Genomic DNA, 11,102 nt, shown 5'->3' on the forward strand with positions numbered 1-11,102 from the left:
AAATGACAGATCTTAAAAGATGGACAAGATGGGACAGGACTGAGGAGGGCTCACTATGCTCAGTTAGTTGGTGAAAAATTGGTGAACCTAGTTATTTGGTGGCAAAACATTTTGCCCAACTGTTACTGTGCTTTGGCCTAGAGGCCAGACTGGTCTTAAGGGAAGTAAGAGGAAAACCACAGAGTGTTCCCATGTCCTGGTCATTTTTTAGACAGCTGTGGCTTTGGTGCCAGACTGCGTGGGTTCAAACCCTGGTACTGCTTAACTGCTGTGTGACCAGGTGCCTTGGCTGAAAATGGAAATGATCACCGTACCTACTTCAGGTTGTTAGGAAGATGAAGTAAATCATACGTGGGAAAAACAGATCCCGGGAGTGTTGAGTACACGCAGGCTGCAAAGTCCTGCAGAAGAACAAGAAAGCCTGACCGAGGGGCTCCGCTTTGAAAGGCGAGCTCAGGAGAGGACCCGGCCCCGCTAAGGGAAGCCGCCTGTGCTGCGGCCTGCGTCTCGGTTGATGGGGAGTCTGAGTCCGAGCCCGCTGGTGTGAGGGACCCGCCATCGCTGAAACTCAGCCAAGGGCCCCCACAGCCTTAGCCGGAATTCAGATCGGAGATTGTAGACTCCACCAGTGGAGTTACTGGGCGGCTTTCCCACTGGAAAGGATGGTTTTGAACTGCCCGAGACCACAGCCTTACTTCTTCAGTGCGGGGGAGGCGACTGGCCGGAACCCTGGACACCAGCTGCCACGAGACAGTGCTCAGCTGCAAGACCCTTTAGGTGAGGCCGTTGTGTTCACTCGGACTTGGCACGCTCAGCCGTCCTGGTCCTGTCCTGCCTCTACGCCCAGTCCCATGCTCAGGGCAGGGGACCCGGCCTTTCAGCTGTAGGTGTGTGCCAAGTAGGGACATCTTTCACCCCCAAGATTCTGGGCTGGAATCAATAACTGGAAGATACCTGGACTCGTCTCTAGGTCAAGGGTGAACCTAGGGGAAGAACAATGGATGTTCTGGGGGGAGCTGGGGAGGTCAGCCGGCAAACACGGCATATGCCAACATCGATTCCCGAACTCCTTTCTTCCTTCTGTGTCTCTTCAGAGGCTGGAAGAATGAATTAAATTCTTACGTGGAGGTAGGGACGGCCATGGGACCTTTCTGGCCAGTGAGCTGTAAATGGGAATGTCGTGCACATTTAGGTAGTTTCAGAAATGCCTTCTGCTAGCCATCTAGTCCAGGTGATGAGCCCACACGCCAGGCCAGGGAGCGAGGAAAGGCCCGGTCACATCAGTAAAAGGCAGCTTTCCAGCTTTTCTGTGCGGGAAGAACGGAGCTGCCGTATGGTTTTCTCTTCTGCTTGAAGGTGAAGTCGTCTCTTGCCGGTACATTCTGTTCCCATAATGAGTGTGATTTGTTTAATAAAAGCTGGGGCGGGGGGAGGGGGTCGGTGTAGATTTTTTGGCAGATCATTAAAATCACCTACCAGTGTAAAGCCTTGCAGACTTCTCAGTTTGCTTTTCCTAGAAGCAAGCCCCACCTAAACCGAAGGAGAATTTAGTTCCTCGTTTTCTTTCAGCAAGCATTCTGTCCATTGCCGTGTGCAGGTATCGTACTTAGCCCTGGGAATGAAGAACTGAGTAAGGCAGCGGTCCTTGCTTTCACAGAGCTCGTAGTTTATTTCAGGGAGAGATGCACACACACAAAAGCGAACACAGGGCAAGGTGAACCGTGCCGAGATCAGATCTGTCACTCGACTGAATTCTTCGGGGCTCGTGACATTGTTCTCTCTAGTCCCAGCATCTAGCACGTATCTGGAAAACAATAAATTGGCAGTAAATTTGCTGACTCTGAAGTCACAGATCACAGATGACTGAGCAGGTGTGTTAGGAGTGGTAACGTCTGATTCGTGCTGTTGGTCTTGAAGGAAGAGTGGGGATTTGCCAGCTGGAAACGAAGTTCAGAGGAGGGCTTCCCAGATGGAGCTGCAAGGGAGGGACAAGGAGGTCGTGGCACCGCCCCCGCCTGCCTGTCATGGCTGCCTTGCGGCCTTCTGCCCCTTGGGCTGGTAATGATTTGATCCCCAGCTCTATTAGCTAGTCCTCTCCCTTTTTTGTTTGTTTGTTTTTCGACAGACTTCTTACTTTAGATTTACAGAATTATTGTGACTGTAGTACAGAGTTCCCTTTACACTCCTAATCTCTCCTATTACCTATCTTAACATTAGTATGGGACATTGTCACAATTAACGAACCCATATTGACAGGTCGTTATTATATTCTTCATAGGATATACGTTATTATATGTTACTAATATATTATGTAGTTTATTCAGATTTCTTTAGTTTCCGCCTACAATCCTTTTTCTGTGTTAGGGTCCCATTCAGGGTCCTACTCTTATCCTCTTAGGCTCCCCTTGGCTGTGGTAGTTACTCAGACTTTCCTTGTTTTTGATGACCGTGACAATTGACCACCGGTCAAGTATTTTGTAAAACTGTCATCAGTTGAGGTTTGTCTGATGTTTTTCTCTGGTGAGACTGGGGTCATTGGGGGTGGTGAGGAAGACCACAGAGTGTTAATGCCTTTTGCATTGCGTGTCAAGGTACATACTATGAACACGACTTACCACTACTGATGTGTATCTCAGTCACCTTGACCGGGTTACTGTCAGGTTTCCCACCCGAAACTACTCTTTGCTCCCTCGCCCGCACCCTACTCTGGAAGTCAGGAAGTCACCCCACGACCCGCTCTTAAGGAATGGGAGGCGTGTTCCACTTCCTTAGGGTGGAGTAGCTACATGAATATTGGGAATTCTGCATGGAAGTTTGGCTGCTTTTCCACCATTTGTATACTTATTTTACCATTTATGTCAATATGAACTTACAGATATTTATTTTGTACTTGGGGTTTTAAACCAGTATTCATTTTTTGACTCAAATTCCTCCAGCTTTGGCTGTTGGAAGCTTTCTCAGTGGTCACCTGTATCCCTTTGGCCTTTGATATCCCCATCACTGCGGGATGTTTTATTGTGTGTTTATAACACTTCCTTTACTTTCTTGGGACGACAAGGTGCCCCAGCTTCAGCTCGCCCATTTTCTGCCTGAGTCCTAGAACTGGCCCCTTCTCCAAGGAGCTCTGGTTCCTTTTACTGGAGGATGGTATTAGGAACCAAGATCTGGGCATAGGTGTGCTCATGGCTGTTGGGGTGTCATTGCTTCTAGGCCCCCTCAGCTAACAGAGCAAGGAAATATATGTTATGGAATTACCCGTGTACATGTAGCCATCTGTGTGTACATTAAGGTACACATGAATTTATACTGATGCCTCCCAACTCTGATCCCTTGCCCCATGGATCATTCTAGCCTCCTCCCCTTGCTTATGTGTAATCTCCTCCTCCCAACAGTGAGAAGCATGACTCCTGCCTTCTGCCATCCACTTAAACTTAATTGTTTCAATTCCAGTATACATTTATAGAACTTACAGAATTTTTAATGCAAAGCCTCGTGGGAAACGACTTTATCAACTAGAGTACCGTGCTTATGTACAGTTTATCTCACTTTCAGTCTTAAAGACTTCTTCACTCGTTTCCGGTTACTTGGGTCAACACTTTATCCCCCCACCCTAACCTTCAGTATGGTGGTTTTTAGGTTTGTAACATGTTTAGGTTTATCTGTCACAATACGCATTTCACCCTGGGATCTCCCAGTCTTCCAAACGAGTTTTTAAAAATTTTATATACATTAAGATATACTTGGGCTCTAAAGTTTTAACAGGTTTTGACAACTGCTTTACTGTCTCAAGTTCACCATTACTGTGTCATACAAAATGATTTCATTGTCCTAAAAAACATCCCTGTGCTGCACCTATTTTTTTTTAATGCTTATTTATTTTGAAAGAGGGCACGAGTGGGGGGATGGGGGGACAGAGCAGCAGAGAGAGAATCCCAAGCACAGTGGGCACTGTCAGCACAGAGCCCAACTCAGGGCTCAAACTGACAAACTGAGATGATGACCTGAGCCGAAATCAAGAGTCTGAGCCACCCAGGCACCCCTGCACCTGCTCAAATCTCTCTCCTTTCCCATGCCTGGCAACTACACTCTTTACTGTCTTTTACTGCCTTTCCAGAACGTCACAGAATTGGAGTCGTACAGTGTGTACGTGGCCTTTTCGGACTGGCGTCCTTCCCTTAACGTTGTGCGTTTGATATTCAAGCATTGATTCATCTCTTTTTGTGGCTTAATAACTCGGTTTTCATTGGTGACTTAAGGTCTGGATGTTTATCCATTCCTCTACTGCAGGACATCTTGGTCACTTCCAGGTTTTGGCATTTGTGAATCCGGTGCTGTAGACATTTGTGTGCAGGTTCTTTGTGGACATAAGTGTGGATGTTAGTTGGGTAACTATCTAGAAGTGTGATTGCTGGATCGTGTGGTAAGACCGTATGCCTAAGACTCTTCCATATTTTCAAACTCTCCCTGGACTGGCTACTCTTCTGACGCAGAGCAACATTCTCGAATTTCTCCCTTCTTTAGGGGGAAAAAAGTTAAACCCTTGAATTTTAACTCACTCTCCTGCCCAGTGCCCTGCCTGTCCTCTCACATTCCGGCTTCCCAAAGAATCGCCAGCCCTCTGTGGCCACCTGCTGACTTTTGACACTTAAGGAGCAGGGATTGTAATGGACTACAGATCACACCTCTGCTGCCACCAGCCCTCCGTTGAAGATCCCTGTGAGCCGCCTCTAATGGGGGTCTATTCGGTTCTCTTTCTTGACCTTTTATGGCATTTGACACTGTTAACCACTCCCTTCTTGAGGGCTGTGACCGCTCTTCCTGTGGGTGTTTGCTTATCGCTCACCCTTCACCCCTGTCCCTGGGAGATTTTATCTGCTCTCCTGGCCTTTGGTTTCTGCTGTGACTAACACACGTCTTTATCTCAGCCAGTCATTACAAAACTTCAGACCTGCATCCAGCTGCCTATTAGACATCCCCCTCCCGCCTCAGACATGTTCGAGCTTCACTCGCTTTCCCCCTTCCAAACCTCCTGACGAGCTCTCTAATTTGGTGGGGGGAGAACATCACCTAAGTCAGAAACCTAGGAATCTTGATTTCTCCTTCTCCCTTAGAGCCCGAACCCGTCTGTAATTGAGACCTGGGGAGTCTGTTTCTTTTCCATCTTTCGTGTTAACCCAGGGGGAGGGCCTTGATTTCAGAGCCTCATATCTCTTGCCTGGAGTAGATGGTGGTCTCCTTGATCTGACCTTGGCTCTTCTAATCTGCCAGAGTAATGCCTTTGCTGTTCAGGTTTACTTCCCGTATCCAAGAGTATTTTGGTCTAGCCAAGCTTCGGCTCTGTAAACTGGTAAACTGGGGAGTTCTCCCCAGCCCTCGTGCTCGTTGTCACCCCAGCACACCTTCAGCGGATGGTCCCGCAGGTAGAAAGGTTGGCAAGATTTTTCTGGCTCACGTTCTTGCCTGTGCCCGGAGAATCGACCCTTTGCCTGTATTCCTCCAACAATTAGCTGGCACCTAGGGAACTGCTGCTCACGCAGGGCTTACTGTCAGCACGAGCCTTACAGCAGAAAACAACAGCCTCTGCTCCGCACCTCCCCTGCAGTAACTGCTTCTGTTTTAGCTGGGTCGCTTCCGGTCTCTGCCTCCTTATTCCTAAATACATCCTCGTGAGGCTACTTCCACCAGCCGCCCTCCGCTGCTGCCATTGTCGGCCTTTCTCGTCCTAAGCACGTGTCTAAGAATAGGACTCAGTCTCCACCTTCTTAATTTCACTTTTCCACCCACTGCACCTTAAGGAGTAAATCCAGAAAAAGATGACACTGACTCAGGGAAACAGGAGACACGGCACAGGAGAGAGGGAGTCTTGGTCCGGGAGGTGTGCAGAAGGCCCGGAGACTCCGGGATGTGGGAGGTGGGAAGATGAGGGCGCTCAGAAGGACGTCTCCAGGGGGAAGTGGACTGTGCTGACTCAGTTCCAGGGGAAACTGGGCTCCACCAATTCCAGGAAAAGTTGTATAATAACGCTAATCATGGTGTACCGCTGGCTCAGCCGAGAGCGATGTACAAGACATTGTGACAACACAAATACTCGTTTCTGATTAGTTTATTAATGTTGCTTTCTGACTCACTTGAAAGGACAAATGGGGAGCAGGTGGGAAGGGGTGTTCAAAAGCTAACTCTTCTGTTTTCTAGGAAGTCAAAGGGCTTGTTAAAATCTCTTGTCTCTCCTATGTTGGATTCTTTGTCTTCGTTTTCTGGATTTTCTCTCTTTCTCTGGTAGAGCTTATCCTCTGTGGTTCCCTGAGAAGACAGACCTAGGAGATACGTTTTTTGAGGCCTTGAATCTGAAAATACCTTGATTCTGTCATTGTACTTGATAATTTGACTAAATACAGAATTCCTGCATAAAACCCATTTTCCCTCAAAAATGTGCAGGTATCACTCACTACATTGTCCTCTTTCTTCAGTGCAATTGAGAAAATGAATGTCATCCTTTATGAGCTGGTCTCTTCTCTCTGGAGGGTTTTGTGAATGTGTCTTCATTCATTACGCTGGGCATTTGGGACGGACTTGTTCAATCTGGAAATTCATGTCCTTTGAATTCCTATTCTGGAAATTTTTCACCTAATATTTGATAACTTCCTCCCCTTCCATCATGACATCTTCCTTCATTGTATCTCTTCTGCAGCTTTTATTAGTCAGCTTGTTCCACAATTCGTCTTTCTGTCTTTTCTCACTTATTTGCTGACCTCTCATCTAAGGCAATAAGATGCAGAAGTGGTTGAGGCCTGGACCAGAACCTTAAGAGTTTGGGTGTATCTGAATTATGGAGCTGCATGTGTTGTTTATTTTTTAAAGCCGTACATCACAAAGCTATTTACAACTTTTGAAGAGGAATGAATTTAATAATGGAATTTTGTATAAATGCACATATACCGACAGTGTGGGACAGTTAGCAGTTTTCTTCTAGAAGTATATTCCTCTTAGTACTCGGTTGTTACGATAGAGATTTTATTTGGGGCGCCTGGGTGGCTCAGTCAGTGAAGCGTCCGACTTCAGCTCAGGTCATGATCTCACACTGTGTGAGTTCCAGCCCCGCATTGGGCTCTGTGCTGACAGCTTAGAGCCTGGAGCCTGCTTTGGATTCTGTGTCTCCCTCTCTCCCTCTGCCCCTCCCTGCTCATGCTCTGTCTCTCTCTGTCTCAAAAATAAATAAAAACATTAAAAAAAAAACTTTTAAATAGAGATTTTATTTGCTAAATCAAGAGAAACACATAGACCTTATTCTGCGAAATGTGATTTAGTAAGTTTCCTTTTTCACTTACCTGCTAGACATTCACAAAATAGATTTCAGTTTTTAAAGATAACCTAAAACTGTTTTTTTAAAAAGTGTGAGAAAGGGAAAGATTAGGGAAATATTTTGCACGTAAAATGTCATGGGTTCATACAACTGTGATAACAGAGAAAGTGTCATTACATGATTGTCCCTTTAAAAGTTCTATGGTTTGCAGATTATTTTTAAATGTACCAGTGACTTTTAAATTTGGAAACAGCTGGGTCTTTTTCTTTAGCAACCACCCTTTTTCCCTCCTCTGCACTATCAGGCGATATTAAAAATACCTCTTATTAAAGCCCTTGTATGATCTTCCTGTGGCGCTTTTCTCCCATTGCTCAAGTGTCCCATCTATGCAGTGAACACACGATGTTTTCAAGTTTCTGGTAAGTGAAGCCACTGTCCCCGTGGATGGGTTTATGACAGAGCCTGTGGGCGGATCTGTGGCTTGCTGAAGCCAGAGCCTACGTGAGGGAAGGAAATAGGTCAACGGGAATGGGGTTGCTAAGAGAATTTTATTACGGATTTGTCTTCGAAGAACAGAAGGAACAAATAGAATCAAAGTCTGATAATTTGGCAAACAGTCTTCGACTAGCAAAGACACTTTGCAGTTACTTGGAACACTGTTCTTAGGGCTGAGGTCGAGAACTAAGAAAATCACGTGGACACTATCATTTGGAAGCAAACAGGCGAGTATGGATATGGGCACTTCGTGAGGGGCCAGCTGTACCGAGTCATTCTGACCTGAATTTTGCATAATTCTTCCCAAAATTTGGGTTGAGAAGCAAGTTCCTAGTCTCGGTTTTGATTTTAATTTTTCAAAACAATGTATACACGTAATTATAAAATGCACTAAGTGCTCAGAGGCTCAACCAATTAGAACAGCCCTATGCCACATCAGTCTTGTTACCCAAAGGAAAATGCATTCAACTCTTATAACTGACATTTTATGGCATTTATCTATCTCAAACTCATTTGCTCATAAGCTATTTCTTGATTTATCATTTGTAGACATTTTTCTAGCGATTTCCTATTATGAGAGAGGAGGATTTAGCTTTTTTAACCCAACTCATTGGGTTTAAGAGCTGTCTTAAAGCTCATTTCTCCCTCCAGCTCTTGTTAAATATTTACGTTAAAATTCTGTGTTAAAGCAACAGTCACTGCAAACTAATTAGTGCATCAATATGATTCAAGCACTATCCAGGTGGTATATTATGGTTATTTTTTAATATGACCTTTGTGTTTTCTGGAGTTAATAATAACTGCCTAGTTTTAAGAAATTGTTTAGTGGATGTACCTATTTTAAGATTTTTCTAATTTCTCCATTGGTGTTTATCTGCCATTTAATACTTTTCCCCCCGGGTCAGGCGTATCAGTCTGTCAGATTCGTATTTTTCCTGGAGGCTTCTCCCCCAGGGTTCTCTGGCCTTTGCCCCAATTTGGACTGGTCCCTTCCTAGGCCTGCTGGACATTGCCATCTCGAGACTTCCCTTGGCTGTGTCTCATGTCGGGCCCTAATTTTTAGAGTCTTCTATCTTCTACATTCTTGCTTTAACAGAATACATCCCTGCCAGGCATTAATGTAATTGAAAATTGAGAGATGAGTGGAGTCACAGACAGTATTGGAAAGGGAGAAAGTTGACCTGTACGTTCTCATCAGCTCATTGTTGCTGCGACAGGGAGGCAGTGATAGATCAGGCTGTCAGCAGAGGCTGCGTGTACCCTTGAGGTTGGCACCGGCCTTTACATCACGAGGAGAAGCAGAGGGCAAGGATCCTGCCTAGTTAGCTTGACACGGCAGTTATCCGACTACAACTCTGGCTATTGTCTTCTTTTCCGAGTTAATGCGGTTACAGAGCTGAAATCTGGGAGTAGATGTGCTCCTTCCCGTAGCTATTTAGGCACGTTGAAAATACACCCCCAACCTCCCTCCCACCCCTGGGAGCATTCTGAGACTGTTTCTGGGATGGCCCAAAGGTTCCTTGCACAGAACGGTTGGGTCAGGGGGTGGACAGACAGGGGAGAAGGGTGCAGGGGGAATATAGAAAAAGGCGGAAGGAGAACTTCTGTATTAGAAAGTAAGCTCAGAGCAACCTGGTTGACCAGTCAGCTTTCCTACTCTGCCTCATCTGGCATTTTTGTATCAAGTTGTGGGGAAAAGCGGTCACAGAGAGCACTGCTGAGGCTCAGTGGGAGGTGGGGAAAGGAAGGTTCTGGACAGAGAGTGGAGCTGGTCATAAAACTGCCTTCATTTCCTATAAATCAGTGGGAATCCTCAGCCATTTGCCAGCAAAATTGGCAGTTCCTCAGTGGTCAGTGACATTAGAGCCAAACGGAAGAGTAGTGTGTTCTGCATGGTTAGGCCTCGCTGGCAAAGGCAACAAAAGAGAACAGTAGCTGTGTCCGATGCCTGGGGCTGCCATAGCAAATAACCGCAACCAGGTGGCTTCAAACAACTTCTCTCTTTCTCAGTCCTGGAAGCTACAATTCTGAAATCAAGGTGTCAGTAGGGTGGTGCTCTCTCCGGAGGCCCTAAGGGAGGATCCTTCCTTGCCTCTTCCGAGCTTCTGGTGGTTGCTGGCCACCCCTGGCATTTTCTGACTTAGAGACTTAATTCCAAATGTCATCACATAGCATGCCGTCTCCAGTCATATGGGACTTAAGACTCACCTTACTCTCGTATGACCTCATCTTGACTAATGGCATCTGCAAAGACACTTTCCAAATAGGGTCACGTTCTGAGGTGCCAGGACATAAATTTTGGGGGTGGGGGGTGGGGTGGGCACTGTTCAACGCAGTACAGTAGCTTAAATAAGATCATGCTTTGCATCCAGGGACCCCCGAGGCTGATGGCTCTGTCATCCTCAGCTTGTGCCCTCCTCTTCGTGGTCTGCGAAGGCCACTTAAGTTCCATCCATCGTGTCTGCCTTCCACCTGCGAGAAGGGGGTGGGGGACAAGAGGGGTCCACGAGGCACGTGCCCGCGGCCCTGCACACCTCGGTGCAGTACTTTGACTTCCACGGCGGCTGACGGAACTCTGACAAAGGCCCAGCAGCTGCGGAGGAGGCTGGGCCGCGTCCCGCTGACACTGGCACGTTCTCTCTCCAAGGACAAGAGGGTGAATGGAGGGGAGGCGGGCAGCCAGGCCGGCCTGGCTTCCCCTCAACGTGTACAGGGAATGGCCTCTTAAAGGAATCTCCAGAAGTTACCATGCTTGTTCCGTGGCTCTCACAATGTCTTGATAGTATGTTCCCTTAAAAAGTGACCTATGTATGTGGGACTCAGAGGTGGGTGAAGAACTCCTCACCTGACTTTTTTTTTTTTTTTTTAATGGAATGCAGAGCTGCTGCATTACTTCTAAAGTAATTTTGATGCTTCGTGTCTACCCTTTTGCGAGGCGAAAACAGTCCCGGCCCCCCATATCCTGCCCAAGATCCCCCCCCAGTCCGCAGCAGTCAGCCCCCCTTACCTTCCTGCACCCAGGCCACAGAGTCTTCTTGTGTCTTCCAAGCGTGTCATCCAAATGCAGTCCCTTTCCTGCCCTTCCTGTGCAGGTTCTCGAAGCCTCCAAAGGTACGGAAGCAGGGTTTCTGCAACGACCCAAGTCTGGACGTTATCGGAGAAAACAAAAGGGGAGACCTTTCCTGGGGAAGACACGGCATTTGCTAACAATAAAACCTCTGGCCCCTGGGAGGTCTTCAAGAGGCCGGGAGGATTTTCTCACCTCCCACCCACCACGCATCCTCTTCCCTCGACTCCTGGTCTCCGA

This window comes from Prionailurus viverrinus, chromosome B4 (assembly GCF_022837055.1).
Source record: "Prionailurus viverrinus isolate Anna chromosome B4, UM_Priviv_1.0, whole genome shotgun sequence".
Classification (NCBI taxonomy): domain Eukaryota; kingdom Metazoa; phylum Chordata; class Mammalia; order Carnivora; family Felidae; genus Prionailurus; species Prionailurus viverrinus.